The sequence below is a fragment of the Aotus nancymaae genome, unplaced genomic scaffold, assembly GCF_030222135.1.
Source record: "Aotus nancymaae isolate 86718 unplaced genomic scaffold, 86718_ANA_hifiasm-v0.15.2.pri h1tg000002l, whole genome shotgun sequence".
Taxonomy (NCBI): Eukaryota; Metazoa; Chordata; class Mammalia; order Primates; family Aotidae; genus Aotus; species Aotus nancymaae.
This window is the reverse complement of record NW_026988413.1, coordinates 5,125,217-5,141,666: the sequence shown is the minus strand read 5'-3', so window position 1 is coordinate 5,141,666 and position 16,450 is coordinate 5,125,217. Positions and strand designations below refer to the sequence as shown.

General features: G+C 44.0%; 1 protein-coding gene across 2 annotated transcripts in view; it reads left to right on the top strand.

Moving 5' to 3' along the window:
• Positions 1-16,450, top strand: part of DPP6 (dipeptidyl peptidase like 6) — a 1,138,230-nt gene that overhangs the window by 151,433 nt on the left and 970,347 nt on the right. The gene's annotated exons all lie outside the window — the stretch shown is intronic.

The following is a 16,450-nucleotide window of genomic DNA, read 5'->3' as shown; positions in this document are numbered from 1 at the left end:
GGTTATTCTGGTGTAACGTGCTAAGGGTGGATGCGTACCTGTGTTTAAAAGGTATTTTTCTTTGACATTTCCTATTTCCATTATTTCAAATTGCATCAGACTTAAGTCCTGGCAAAAGTATGCATGACTTTTATCTTTCCATTGATGGGAAAATTAAGGAAAATGTTTCAAAGACTTTTCCAAAAAGATTTGATCTCCTCAGTGTTAATATCTTTAGCTACACAATTCAGAAAATTACAGATTTCCTTATGATCAGTCTGCTTGATTACTTAGGATGTTTTCTGTCATCCTGGAGGATGTAGAACGTATGTCTGATACAGTGATTGTTAGTTTTAAACAAATAAGAACATGATCTGTGACACATGCAGACCTCATGAGCTGAATAGATACTTTAATTACCATATGGCACATTTATTCCCAAAGCTGTTGGGTCAGATACCATTTTCTGGAAATAACCAAGTCATAAATAATGTCATCTTATTGGTCTCTACAATATGACCCTAGGATACTTTGACTGCTATGGAAACTGGCACTTAAAATAGAGTGAAATATAATTTTGAATTGCGTGTTTAAGATTTCTTCATCATTTCTTATTATTAGCTGCAGAAATCATGTGTCCATAGACCTTTTTCAGTTGAATATCTTTTGTTATTTTAAAATGATTGACTGTGTTGGTCAGTTTGACTATTTCTGCCAAGGCAAAAGGAAGAGGTAATTTAAAACACACACACACACACACACACACACTCTCTCTCTCTCTCTCTCTCTGTCTCTCTCCCTCCCTCCACTGGTGATGCCATTTCTGTGTAACGAAGCAGACTACTAGAGATCATTGTCTTTCCTTAGACTTTACAACTGATGTGGTAGCTCGTGCCTATAATCCCAGCACTTTGGGAGGCCCAGGCAGGCAGATCACTTGAGGCCCAGAGTTCAAGATCAACCTTGTCAACATGGTGAAACCCCGTCTCTACTACAAATGCAAAAAGTAGCTGGGCATGGTGGTGCATACCTGTAATCCCAGTTACTTGGGAGGCTGAGGCACAAGAATTGCTTGAACCTGGGAAGCAGAGGTTGCAGTGAGCTGAAATCGTACGACTACACTTTAGCCTGGGTGACAGAGCAAAATCCTGTCTCAAAAAAAAATAAAGGAAAAAAAAAAGGAAATTGTGAGTAATAAAATCAGAACTATCCTGTGTGCCTCCATACAGTGGGAGAACGTCTCCTGCTGTTCCTCATTTCGGGACAGCTGCCAGAATGCATGGATTGAGAATGGGTTCTAAACCACAGATCGATTTCCTTGGCCTTATTCTTGAACTATTTGTAATTGGTGAGAAAGCAGTGAGCACAGCAGATGCAGCATTTGCTACCTAAGGACACTCAGTGTCAGCCAGGTGCTAGGTGACCTGACTCTATGCCATCCTTGCACCAGCGGAGGATTGGGTTATGCTTTTCACCTAGCAAACTCTCATGCAGCCTCCTGGAGCACTGGTGCATTCATTGTCAGTGTGCTTGGCTGGAATAACAAGACCAGAGGGCTTGAAGGAAAGCTGGCTCCACGAGGAACTCAGGCTCATTCCTGGCCTCATGCATGTGAATTTGTGAATTCTTAAACACCATTTTGCACATATTCACTGCACACTAAACTCTACCTCTGCCTAAGTTGTATGGTTGTCTACTTTGATAAAAAAAAAAAATGTGCTTAACAGAGGACTTCCTCATGGAGCAAAGCAGGAATGGAAATTTGCAGACTATAAGAAAAATGAAGTACATATTAATCCAAGAAATAGAAACTCAGGTGGATGAACCGTAGAGGCCATCAGGGGAAATAAGGATTACCCCCAGTTGATCTGTTTTATAAACACAGACAACAACATGCAGGTAATGCATTGTGTCAAATACTTAAAAAAAAATGAAAGCTTAGGCCTCCGTCTCTTGAATTTCTCAATGAAATTATTCAGTGAGTTTTATGAGCTATTGTTCAATGCATTTTAGATCAGGGAAATCAAATAGGAGTGATGTGGTTGTGATTGTATTTATTGCAACAGTGAGTTGCTTATTCATTGAGATTGCTATAAAGTTGGCCAGAGAATGGATAGACTTTTCAGGCCCTAGACACTCCTGTCCAGGAAATAATATCACTAATAATAATAGTACCTGGAGGTGGCATGAGCTTATTGATTTATTTTTACTTCTGCCTGAGGCCAAACCAAAATGTCCTGTGGTAGTCATGACTCAAATGTCCCTCACTGGAAATCAAGTGAGGTCATGCAAAGAACATGAAACCTCACACTTACTGCTGTTGACAGAATCCCATTTCATGCCAGGCAGGACCTAGCCAGCAGGCCTATCTAGGTTGCTGATAATTAGCTTCCCTGCAAGTCAGGAGCGGGCGAGTACCTGCAGACATGCCACTGGATTAAGAGTTTTTGTTTTTATAACCTCCTTTGGTGTCTGGGTCTTCCCAGAGTTGGCTGAGAAAACTGGGAAGCAACTGGATTGCTGTCCAAAGTGCTAAAGGAGCTATTGCGATACCATGTAGGAACAATCCTGTCACGCTGCAATCATTAACAGAACTGATCTAAAAGGAAGAAAGATGGAAAGGCAAGAGGGTGGAAAGCGGTGAGAAAGGGAGAGAAAAAGAGGAAAGAAAAGACAGGAGAGGAGGGAAGGATGTGTGTTCTCTGGATAGCACCCCCTGTTCTCGAGGTAGCGTTCCAGAACGGGTTCAAGAACTCCCAGCTGGTGGATCCTTCTCTCACTTCCTGTGGAGGTAGTCAGTCTTTCTTACACATGATCAATATTAATACAAATTGTGCTGCCAGTATGACTATCAGCATGCACCAAATAAGTCACTTCATAGATTAAAATACTAAGTCTCAGGAGGCTTCGATAATGGCATCTACCCACACTATCCTGAAGGCCTGTGGGAGGGTGTATTTATCTTTCACTATTGTTGACTTCCTTGCTCCATAGAGAGGATTTGGCCACATGACTTGCCCTGGCCAATGAAATGTAGGAGAAAGCAAGGAGCGTTAGGAGCCACTTGTGGCTGTGTCTCCCTTGCTGTGCTGTTAGATCAGCATATGTTTTAGGTAGAGGCTGTGCTGGCAGCCTGAGTCCCAGAGGGAAGAAGAGAGACACAGAGCAGGGCACCCACGGCGGATGCTTGGCAAGACCCAGGAGCAAACCTCTCTGCTCCTCGATCTCTGCGCTTCTGGAACAAATTGTTATCACATCGTAATTCAGCCCAGCCTGACTGATAACAGACACCTTCAGTGCTGGGATCTTCTGTGTATATTTATTTAAAATGATGTTATCTTGTCACATTGTTCCAAAAATGTTTAAATGCTGCTTTCGAAATACATCCAACTCAGTGGAATTAAAATGCGTAAACTACATAACTCAACATTTTTGAGTAAAAGAAAATGAAGGAAGAGAAATCAGTCAAGGCCAAGGCTGATACCGTTTGATCCAGTAAGTGTGTGAAGTGTCTGCCCAAAGCCAGCCACAGTGCCATTGTAAAGAGGGAACACGTTGTTCACAGCCTAAATATACCTGACTGTGTTCATCTCCAGCAAGCTCCGCACACAGTGAGTAATAGCAGAGCGAGAATTAAAGTGTGCTACTTTATCAGTAGCTGAACAGGTACGTAACAGCCCTTTCAATAAAACACGGGATTAGGGTACATCATTTAGGTCTGCAGACTTAGGAGGATGTCCTACCTTCCCCTGTTCCTTCTCAGCCCCCAAGTCTAAATTTCTATTCAAGCAAACTTCAAGGAACCTGCACGACGAGAAAGATAGCTGGTCTGAGGACCAGGCTCCGGCTGAGCTGACGCACCCAGCTGTGCGTTCGGACAGTGCTGCAAAGCAGAGTCTCACCAAGGCCTGCCTCTCTGCTTCCTGCATGGGAACAGGAGGCCTGCCAGAGCCAATGGCTTTGCACGTGAGCCTCCACATCCCAAGGCACTATTGATGATATGGTCCTGAGTGGGAGTCCAGAGGTTAGGACATGGTGTGGAGAGTCAGTGATGATGACTCGATGGCAAGGTGGAAATACTTCCCATGCTCATACAAACTGTAAACCCAGGTGGATATACTTTTCTTCATTGAAAATAAAAAGAATAATTGGCTGGGTGAGGTGACTCATGCCTGTAATCCTAGCAGTCTGGGAGGCTGAGGCAGTCAGATTGCTTGAGTCCAGGAGTTTGAGACCAGCCTGAGCAACATAGTGGAACCCTGTCTCTACAAAAAATTCAGATTAGCTGGGCATGGGGGCATGCTTCTGTAGTCCCAGCTACTTGGGAGGCTGCGATAGGAGATCACCTGAACCCACGAGGTCAAGGCTGCAGTGAGTCCTGATGGCACCACTGTACTCCAGCCTGGGTGGCAGAGTGAGACCTCGTATCTAAAAACAAAATGAAACAAAACAATACAATAATCTCAGCCACCTGTCACCAGCTTAACTGCATTTCTCCAGGTCTAAGAAGCAAATTGTTTACATATTTTTATGTCTCTAATATTCTTATAAATAATGGTATGCCATATTTTAATCAGGAGTAATTTTTCTCTCTAAAGTGGTCCATAAAACAATGTTGCCCGTTACAATCAATGATCTCTTAGATTTGATGAAATGTGGTGGAAGAACATTTACCATGGCAAAAATATCACCTTGCATCAGGGGAGAAAGGGTTCTATCCTGAATAGCCCATGCCGGATCTAAGGAGAGGCCTTAGCAAGCCCCCAGCACTCTGGTGTGTCTGGCATCCAGTCTTTGGAGTACAGTCAAAAAAAGGGAATCCAAAGCTTATCCACTTCAGAAGAGGCAACGCAGACACCTGCAGTCCCCGACGTCAGTGATTCCAGATGGGTTGGAACTCTTTTATCATTTTTACTAAACCCAAAGGCTGCAGCCCAAAATGGCCAGAGCCACTTAGTGGGTGATTTGTAGAAGCAGGTGCTACGCTTGGCCCTTCAATCCCCGGAAAGCAAGATGGAGCGGTGAAACCAGATGCTGCCAAATAGCCAGGAAGTGGGGTGTCCTAGTGGGAAAGGGAAATAGAAGGATTTGAGATTAAGCAGGCACTGAACACCTAGGAGACTGTCCTTAGAATCCCAGTCTCTTTATGTTGAAAATCACGGTCTGTTAGAAAGACGTGCTTCCTAAAGCAAAGGGCAAGGTGAACCTAACATCCCGTGGCATTAAAATGTCTAATGCTGGGTTGATTGTGTGTATGTGCATGTATTTTCTATCCTGCATGCTAAGCATTTGAAGGAGAACTTGCAGACAGCCATGCTGAGGGGCAGGTTCAGTTGGCCCTTTCTTAGGAAGTTCAAAAGTGCAAGGAGGCTGTGTTCACGAATAGAGGGCTCCTTCATCTAAGCAGGGAGGATCTGAAGGAGTAACCCTAGTTGTGTCTTTGTATCTTACCCTCGTGATTCTCATTTAGTCATCAGTGGATCCCTTTAAATAGCAAGTACTGGATACAAAAGGATAGTACTCGAAAATGAATACTAACTCAGTCATGCTATGGTTTAAATATTAGCAAACACACAGGACTCAATAAGTGCTTCTCAGATCTGTGAACGTGGCTGTCTACAGTCATTTTCTAACTGGGTGAGCAGCTGGATGACCTTGAGCTAGTTAAGCAATCTCTCTGTTAGTTTCTTCATATGTGTAACATAGAATAACAATCGTGTGTATCACTGAGGATTTTGAGGAAGTTTAAATGAATGGGTATTGGTGTTTGATGATAATGATGATGATGAAAGGTGTTATTAAACCATTGCTCCCTCTCTGGGGCCAGCCTTCCCTCCTTCTTGGAGCTCTTATTCAATCTTTTAACACTGTGCCCTTTACAGAGCTTTACTTCTGCTTTCTGGATCACAGCACTGGGCATGTGGATCTCATTTTAGATCAGTGCTTTGAGAAGTAGGAGAACAACTGTAGCCATGGTGGTTGGTCTTTGATGCCAATGAACAGCCGACCATCTGCCTAGTTGTTGATCTGAGTCATTGAGGGCCAGATTGAAAGAGCAGAGGGTTCCTGAGTCCCAGATGTGGCAGGACGTTGTGTGTGCCCACAAGCCAGGCTGCATGGCTGAGAGCAGCAGCCAAGTGCTTCATCGGTTTATGGGGTAGCAAGGGTTCATGGAGATGTCAGGGTCCCGATTGTCTGTGTTGGGAGGCATGGTTTCTGTAAGCTTGTTGCGTAGCAGCCATGAAAGATCTGGACTTGAGGACATTGGTGTCATTTTCACCTGCAGAGCTATACTTGGTCTGATTATTGACATTGTACTTCAGGGCTGTGGGTCTTCCAGGGCTAGGTCAGAAGCCTGCTGATCGACCCAAAGTGTAGATGATGGAAGCTGTGGAGCAGGGCTGAGGGTGAGGAGAGAAGGAGCCCATTAACCACAAGCTCAGAGTACACTCTGATTCCCTAAGAAGGCTGGTCCAGGACCTGCTGAAGGCACACCATCTGCATGGTGGAGGGTCCATGAGCTTCTGATGAAGGGAGATCATCCTGTTTCTATAAACCCTAAAATGTTAGGGTTACCTCATTAGGGGTAACTGTCGATTTTTACGCTGGCTCCATAATGTGAGTGCCTGGTATATTTCCAGTTACATCATAGGAACTCCTGAGATGGGATGAAGAGGGTGAGGGTGATGGCATCCCTTGATGGTCCTCTGCCAACCACAGCAGGTACCTGCAGTCCCTGTGATTCCTCAGGGACACTCCTCACACCCATTAGAGAACAGTTGACCACAGCATATACTCCACGTCCTCTCTCCAGATGAACTCAGAGCTGTTCATTCAACAAACATGCATGGAGCACCTGAGCCATTCTTCTAAGGTTGTTGATTCACAGTCCTCATTCATGGTTGCTCCATCCTTACCGCACCTGTTACCATCACTGGTCACATACACATTTCTGTCTTTGAGTCTCTTATGCACATGTGTACAAGTAAATCACTTGAGTACGAATTGTCTCATTAATTTGTGAAATGTGATTACAAATTTCTTGAAATCATATTTCTATCCTATTAGGAAAGAAAAAGGGAGGGGAAAAAAAACCCTGAAGGCTTACTCCTGAGTTAGAGAATTGCTATGTTACCAGGGGACAGGGGTGCTGCAAATTCATTAGAGGAAAGAGAATGTCAGTCCTCATGCCTTTGTCTCCCAAGGGGCTGGATTTTCCTCCACTTGGTGTGCAGAGAGTGTTTTTGGAAGATGGGTGTTTTTTTGTTTGCTTGGTTTTTTTTTTTTTAATTGCATTTTAGGTTTTGGGGTACATGTGAAGAATATGCAAGATTGTTGCATAGGTACACACATGGCAGTGTGATGTGCTGCCTTCCTCCCCATCACCTATATCTGGCATTTCTCCCCATGCTATCTCTCCCCAACTCCCCACCCCCCACTGTCCCTCCCCTATTTCCCTGCAATAGACCCCAGTGTGTGATGCTCCCCTCCCTGTGTCCATGTGTTTTCATTGTTCAACACCCACCTGAATGAGAACATGCGGTGTTTGATTTTCTGTTCTTGTGTCAGTTTGCTGAGAATGATGGCTTCCAGGTTCATCCATGTCCCTACAAAGGACACAGTTTGAGATGGAGTCTCACTCTATCCCCCAGGCTGGAGTGCAGTGGCGTGATCTTGGTTCACTGCCACCTCTGCCTCCCGGGTCCAAGCAATTCTCCTGCCTCAGTCTCCCGAGTAGCTAGAATTACAGGTGCCTGCCATTGCGCCAAGCTAATTTTTGTATTTGTAGTAGAGACGGTGTTTCACCGTGTTGACCAGGCTGGTCTTGAACTCCCAACCTCGTGATCCACCCACCGTGGCCTCCCAAAGTGCTGGGATTGTAGGCGTGAACCACTGCACCCAGCCTGGGTGTGTTTTATTTAGATGGTGCAGATGTCGGAAGGGAAGAGGTATGATGGAAGTTGATAGGTGACTGTTACTTGGTGGAAGCACGAATGAAGTGTAAAAGGTTAGCTAAACATTTTCTCTCCCTGATCTCCCTATGATGTGAAGTACCCAAGAAAGTGTCTCTGTAACAAAAGCAGGTTGTTACGTGGACCGTGATCAGAGAAATCACTTGCTGTTTAGAATTTCTCCTTATGCAGCATTCCACCAAATAAACAGATAGCTGGTTTCACGAGAAAAATAAAGATTTTTTTAAAATGCTACTTGTTACCCAAATGTTTTCTGAGTATTTTCTTTTATTTTATAGAAAACATTTATGTATTTTAAATTCTTGCTGTGGAAAATGTATACACACACCTACACATTCATTGTAAGAAATTCCAAAGTAAAAGTTTACCTGAAATTCTGTCATGTTGATGTTTGTTTTTTAAGTTAAATTTTATTCTATTTTTTACTAAAAATAAAAATTGGCTGGGCGTGGTGGCTTATACCTGTAATCACATTGGAAGACCAAGGCAGGAGGATTGCTTGAGGCCAGGAGATGGAGACCCATCTGGGATACAGAGTGAGACCCTTTCTCCAAAAAAAATTAACAAATTGGCTGGGTGTGGTGGTGTACTCCTGTAGCTCCAGCTATGAAGAAGACTGGGGTGGGAGGATCACGTCACACAAGACCCATTCTCTAAAATAAAAGAGTAAATAAATAATAAAAATTAAAATAATAATTGTATATTTTTATGGGATACAATGTGATGTTTTGATGCATGTATACTTTGTAACATGATATATCAGCTTTAATATTTTGATGGACATCCTTTAATTCATCTCCATTGCACATCACTGTATGGAATTTTGCATATCCTAAATGAAACCATGTTGGATGCCTAGAAGATATGGCCAACTAAATTACTAAGTGTATGAACAAGAAGCACATCATGTCATCGTAGAAGTGATTGTGTTCTTATACATTTGTATTGTAGATGAGTTAGAAAATATGGAGAAGATAGAAAAGGTGTTAACATGAGGTCAGGAGTTCAAGACCAGCCTGACCAACATGGCGAAGCCCGATCTCTACTAAAAAAACAAAAAAATTAGCTGGGAGTGGTGGCGGGTGCTTGTAATCCCAGCTGCTCGGGAGGCTGAGGCAGGAGAATTGCTTGAGCCTGGGAGGTGGAGGTTGCAGTGAGCGGAGATGGCATCATTGCACTCCAGCCTGGGCAACAGAGCAAGACTTTATATCAAAAAAAAAAAAAAGAAGAAGAAGAAAAGGTGCTAAGAGTATAATCCAGCCACCCTAGGAAGACTTTGTCTTAGTCCATCAGGGCTGCTATAAAAATGCCATAGATCTTCTGTGTAGCCAAACAGTGAGGGCTCCTGGAGGGTGGTGTCCCCAGGTAAGGGGGAGAAGCTCCTCACCTTTCCCCCATACCTTGTTCCACCCATCTCTTCATCTGGTGTCCATCAGTTTCCTTTGTGATATCCTTTATAATAAACAGTAAACATCAGCGCACACTTAAAAGCATGATAACCCCCAAAAGGATGTCTTCTGAAGACCGTGGCTTCGGAGGTCTGAAGCTTGGAAGTCACTCACGGGACCCTCCGCTTCTCTTTCTCTTGCATTTTCTCCCTGATGCTGCCACAACCAGCTGAGAGGTGTAACATTAACAGTAACAATTAACTGATCTAAAAAATACCATAGACTGGGTAGCTTGAAAACAACAAATTTATTTCTCATGGTTCTGGAAGCTGGAAGTCCAAGACCAAGGTGCCAATAGATTTGGTGTCTACTGAGGACCAGTTTTCTTTCTTCTTCTTTTCTTTTTTGAGATGGAGTTTCATTTTGTGGCCCAGGCTGGAGTGCAGTGGCACAATCTTGGCTCACTACAACCTCTGCCTCCCAAGTTCAAGCGATTCTCCTGCCTCAGCCTCCCAAGTAGCTGGGATTACAGGCATCCACCACCACACCTGGCTAATTTTTTTTGGAGGGGGTGGAAATGGGGTTTCACCATGTTGGCCAGGCTGGTCTCAAACTCCTGACCTCAGGTGATCTGCCCATCTTGGCCTCCCAAAGTGCTGGGTTTACAGGTGTGAGCCACCGTGCCTGGGAGGGCCACTTTTCTGATTCAAAGAGGGTGCCTTCTTGCCATGAAAGAACAAAGGAGATATTTGGGTTCTTTTATCAGAGCAATAATCCTGTGATGAGGTCTCCAACTCCACAACCTGATCATCCTGGGAAAAGCCCCACCTTTTAATATCATCATGTTGGTGATTACATCTCAAGGTACAAATTTTGGGGGACACAGACATTCAGACCATAGCAGACTCACATTAATTTTGTGCTGTATTTTTTTTCCTTAGGCCTTTCTACTTATATATTTTAAAACTTAGGCCGGGCGCGGTGGCTTATGCTTGTAATCTCAGCACTTTGGGAGGCCAAAGCTGATGGTTCATGAGGTCAGGAGTTCAAGATCACCCGGCTCATATGCTGAAACCTGGTCTCTACTAAAAATACAAAAATTAGCGGGGCTTCTTGGTGCACGCACGTAGTCCCCGCTACTTGGAAGGTTGAGGCAGGAGAATCGCTTGAACCCAGCAGGCGGAAGTTGCAGTGAGCCGAGATCATGCCACTGCACTCCAGCCTGGGTGACAGAGTAAGACTCCATCTCACAACACAAAAACAGAAACAAAAAACCCTAATTAGAGGGGTATAGTTGATAGACAGTATAGCCAAGTGGGCAAGAGTGCATGCAGAGGGAGTAACTCTTGCAGAGACCCTGGAAGGGAAGCTGTCGATTTGGAGAAAGGCAGCAGAACAAACATGGGAGATCTCGGGGGGAGAGAAGGTCACAGAGAGAGTGGAGGGCCAGTCCCTGGCACCTTACAGCATCCTATACACTTGGACTTTTCCTCCAGAGAGAGGATATAACTGGAAGGTTTGAGTAGAGAAGGGAGGTGACCTGACTGAGGTTTGATGGGACTGCCCTGTCTGCTGTGTGGGGACGAGGCCACAGGTGACCAAGGGCTGAAGTAGGGACACCCTTCAGGAGGCTGCTGCTCTCATTCAGCCAACAAGTGGCTGAAGTTCATGCACACTAGGGAGGCGATGATCAGGTATGGAAAACAGGGTTGCAGGTCAGATGAGATGTGGGGAATGAGACATGAAGACGGGTCAAGGATGACATCAGGATCTGGGCTTTGTATTGAGGTTGGGAAAACTGTGGGAGGAGCAGGTTTGGGGTTGCTGTTTTGTGTTTTGCACATGTTGGGTTTGATGCCCTGGGAAGTTGAATAAATGAGTCTGGAGTTTGAGAGCAGGCTAGAGGTTGGACTCTCTTCTTAGGAGTCATCAGCAACTAGATGATGTTTACAGTTTTAAGATGGATGAGCTGAGGAAGGGAGTGAATACAGATAGAGGAGAGAGGAGCCCTGGGGAAAATACAGACCCGTGAAGCTATTGATAGCGTATTTGTCGATGGCTTTGAAGAAAGACCCAGGGCACTCTCCCACCGGCAGTGGGTGGGAATGAGTGCCCTACTGCACACTTGTCTGTTCTCTGTATTACTAATTTTTTAATCATGACCACCTTGAAAGAAAAGCTTTTCTTGCTAAATTACTGTTTGAATTGTAATTTATTCGATTGTCAGACAGGGTGAATTTTCATAAAGGTATTAGTCATTTGCATGACTTATAGTGAAGTGAATTATGTTCATTTTCCATAATTCTAAGTCAAAGAGATTATGTTTTATTCTGACATTGTGGAACCATTGAACATTTTTAAAGAGCGCAGCATGATGCCGATGGCTATTTGGGAATATTAACAGGAAAGTTCCTATCCTTCAATCCTCTCTTTTTAATTTGTTCATCAGTGATTCTGACTCCAGAGCTTCAACTCTCTGAAAAGTTTGGAGAAACTTAGTTTTGGATAATTATTAGTCAAGTGCAAATGAGTTAACTGGGTATTAATGGAATGAAACTACTGTCATTCTTGCTGGCTGGAATATGAAGCAACCACTTAGGGTCATCCATCAACCTTGAATCAAGACACAGAGTACAGGAAGACAGATTTCCATCCTGTTGTTTGCCTTTCTTCTTAAAGCCAATTATCAATTTTTTTTTTTTTTTTTTTTTGAGACAGAGTCTTGCTCTGTTGCCAGACTGGACTGCAGTGGCACGATCTCATCTCACTGCAACCTCTGCCTCCCAGGTTCAAGCAATTCTCCTACCTCAGCCTCCCGAGTAGCTGGGACTACAGAAGTGCACCACCACACCCAGCTAATTTTTGTATTTTTTAGTAGAGACAGAGTTTCACCATGTTGGCCAGGATGGTCTCGATCTCTTGACCTCGTGATCCGCCTGCCTTGCTCTCTCAAAGTGCTGGGATTACAGGCGTGAGCCACCGTGCCTGGTCAATTATCAATTTTTTATTTCACCCCTTCCTACAACAACATGGGATACACTAGCATTATTCATGTCCAGCCTTCTCAGTATGTAGTCAGGGCAGTCACTGGTGATCATTGTCTTGAGGGAAGACGGTGTGAATTCCATGCTTAGAAGTCACTTGCAGCATCCTCTGATGTTCTCAGCAGGATATGACTCCTATTGTATTATATTTTTCAATTGACAAAATTGTATACATTTATTACATACAACAAGATGTTGTGAAGCATGCATACATTGTGTAATGGCTCCACGTAGCTAATTAACATACTGTACACCATAGCAACTATCATTAATAACAGTGTTTTGTGTTTTGAAAATCTCTGAGAGAGTAGACTTTGTGTTCTCACCAAAAGACTCTTTAAAAGCATAAAACATTAGGGGTTTACCTGCTGGCTCTCACTAAATCCTCTGATGTGATTGGCTCAAAAATCGTGGAGTCGACAGTTCAGGGAGGCAGATTTTGGCTTTTGGAATTGCTTTCAGGATCTGGGATATATTCTAGAGACATGGTCTCTTGAATAGCTGGAATCTGCAAAAAATGAGGATCATTCAGTGGTGGCAACTGGGGTGACTGGGTTTGGTGAAACGTCTCTCCAGCTTGGCTTTCAACTAAGCCGGCAGTGCCAACTCTGCTTCGTAGGCACAGCTTGTTTTAGAACAATGTGACTAATTTTCTTATACAGTTCTGAAAGCACTTCTCAAAAAGGAATTCCAAAAATATTTTGAACAGCAGCATTATTAGGATTAGCTGTATTCCATCCCAAGGTGACTCCTGCGTAGGAAATGACGCTCGCTTGGATGTGTATGTCTTGCTTGGCCTTTCAGAAGCAGTCTCAGAAGATTATGGTCACACTTCTGTACTCGCAGCTTTCCCATGGAATTAAAAACACTCACTAATTACCGGAAACTCTGCATTTAAAATCACTTTGGTAAGAGTCAAGCTAGAACTGTAAGATCACGTTACCCACTTTCTGTATGGAAGCATAATTCAGCGTTTCAAATCAGAATGGAGGTACTTCAAAGATTTTCCATTTTGAGAAGGAAAAAAGGGATAACATTCATCAAAGCATTTCCAAGACACAGTCTCAGCACTAAGGCAGCTCACATCCTTCTGGAAGCTTGACAGTCTTACCACGATGGTGAATGAGACAAGTTTTGCCATCACTTCAGGCTCATTGCTGTAAATGTAACTTTTCTTTCTTCAGGTGAATATCCTAGGAAGAAAAATATTGTTCCTTAAGGAAAAAAAAAGTAGTTAAAGTATTTCATGAAAAAAAAAAAAACTATTTAAATTCATGATTCTGCCAGATTCCGTGGAGGGCCTCGGAGGCTGCCAGAAACAGCCCTTTCTCTGGTACTTATTTCTCCCACACCCTGAGAACACAAATTCCTTTTACAAATGACTTTTCCTCAGACAACAATTGAATTCTAATGTGTTTATCTTGAACTTGTGTTATGGCTGGTAGCCTAAGTGTTGTATTTCAACAGCCTCTTAAAAGTGTCCATAATAGATGTGAAAAATCAAAGTGCCATGCATCCAGTCGTTTTTCAGCTTTTGGTGCCTTAATTTGCATCGCCTGATCGTTGGATCATCCACGGAGTGCAGAAGCAATCTTCACGTGCTGGTTAATTTATGGCGTGGCAGAACAGCTGCTTTTCAGACAACTTGTAAGGAAACTACTCCTCATTTGTTTTCTGATCGGAGCTGCTGCACAAGAACTCTTGATCATTTACAAATGATGAAAGTGAGACTTATAAAAAGTGAGAGTAAATCTTCTATCTTATTTTAGTGTTTGTTACTTGCCTTTGATTTATCATTTTGTGCTTTTTTTTTGAGATGGAGTCTCGTTCTGTCACCCAGGCTGGAGTGCCGTGCATGATCTTGGCTCACTGCAACCTCCACCTCCCTGGTTCAAGCAATTCTCCTGCCCCAGACTCTGGAGTAGCTGGGATTACAGGCATGTGCTGCCACACCCAGCTAATTTTTGTATTTTTAATGGAGATGGGGTTTCACCATGTTGGCCAGGCTGGTCTTGAACTCATGACCTCAGGTGATCCACCCACCTTGGCCTCCCAAAAGGGCTGGGATTAAAGGCGTGAGCCACCGTGCCCAGCCTGTCATTTTGTTTATATGAATTGTAGGCCACCAACATCCACAAAGCGGAAATGTCTTCTGATGAATAGAGCTTCCTTTTCTTTTTTTGAAAGAATACTAAGAAGTAGCAACAGCTGAAGGCCAAGAGCTCTGTTGTCTTCTCTCCTCTTACGTGTGGAAAGAACGAACAAGATTGAGAATCTGGTTGCAGTGAAGAAGTATCGTTCATTAAACTTCCTCCAGCCCTAGGGAAGATAATCTGTTCCATAGAATATACAGAATGCATAAAATTCAATGAACTTTGGCCAGGGATCCAAGAAGCTGTGCTTGTGATCCAGGAACTGCTATGAATTTCTTTGTTCCTGCCTTCTGATGATCTTAACCCATGTGACATGGTTTGGCCGGGTCCCCACCCAAATCTCATCATGAATTGTAGCTCCCCTAATCCCCACGTGTTGTGGGCGGGGCGTGGTGGGAGGTAATTGAATCCTGAGGGCGGATTTTTCCCATGCTGTTCTTGTGTTAGTGAATAAGTCTCGGGAGAGCTGATGGTTTCGTAAAGGGAGATTCCCTGCACACGCTCTCTTGCCTGCTGCCATGTAAGATGAACCTCTGCTCCTCATTTGCCTTCCGCCATGATTTTGAGGCCTCCCCAGCCACATGAAACTGTGAGTCCATTAAACCTCTTTTTCTTTATAAACTACCCAGCCTCAAGTATGTCTTCACAGCAGTATGAAGATGGACTCATATGCTGTCTAAGCTCTTAGTCTCCTCAACGGTAAACAAAAATTTTTTTTTGGACCAATGATCTCCAAAATTCCATTTGGCTTTAGTATTCAATAACTTCATGAAAATTTCTATTAAATTTGCCCGACGTTCCATACGGCTCTAAACTGTCTCTGGCTAGAATAGAGACACATTGTACAGGCACCCCCAGGAAGGGAAGGGCGTTCCCCATTGGCTCTGTCCAATTTGGGTAAACCTTTGTCTATGTTGAAAATATAATTTGATTTATAATAACTAGAAGGAAAAGCAGTACGAGGATATTCTGTGTCTTTATCAACAGTACAAACACTTCTGCCATCTTAAATAAGTTAATTTCTCGGGATGCTTCACTGAGTATCTGGCATTGCACCAGCTGCTGTGTGGCACGTTAATAGGCATAGAGGAAGCGAGACTACGAGACTTTCAGGCCATGCAGACAATTATTTCTCTCTACCACTCCATCCTTTGCCTTTTGTTAAAATATTTGCAGTGTCCTTTGCATTGCCACATTCTCTCTCACACACACACACCTGCGTAGAAACACACACACCACAGGTCCTCTCCCCTTACCTTTTAGCCCCCTCCAAGAGGCAGATTTCTCTCCCCACTGTGTCCTGTGCAGCCTGGGTTGTTTAGAGTCCCATAGGGCGTGGGTTGGGCAGCCACAACCTGCAGGCTGAGCAGGCTGCCAACTTGTTTTTATAAATCACGTATTGTGGATCACGTGGGAACACAGGTTCTATTTGTGTTCATGCTTTGTCTGTGGCTGGTACAACAGCAGAGTTCAGCTGTATGGCAGAACCACGTGTTTCCTGCGGAGCTTAGACTGTTTACTTTCTGGACCTTGACAGGTGAGAGGTAACAGCCCTGCTGTAGAGTGACGCCAGCATCATCTCTAAGGGCTGCTCTCAGGGGTGCCATTCCTGAAGCGTGGGAGATTCAGGGGCTCCCCTCCTCTAATTTGAGGCACCTTTTGTTTCTCCCTGTGGGGCCTGGTGACTGGGTACTTCTGTGGCTCAGCGGGCAGCAGGCAGGTGAGCGAGCTCAGGCCAGCTGCTGGGAGGCCTCCCTGTGGCCACACTTAGCCTTCGAGGGAATGCACTCTGCAGGGGTGTGATAAGCCCCCACCTCCTTTTTTTCCATCAAGGCTGTTCTTGTTTGTTTTGACCAGATAATAAAATAACAGTTGTGCAAAGGAAGACAGTTGAGGTTCTGTGGCTGGCATTT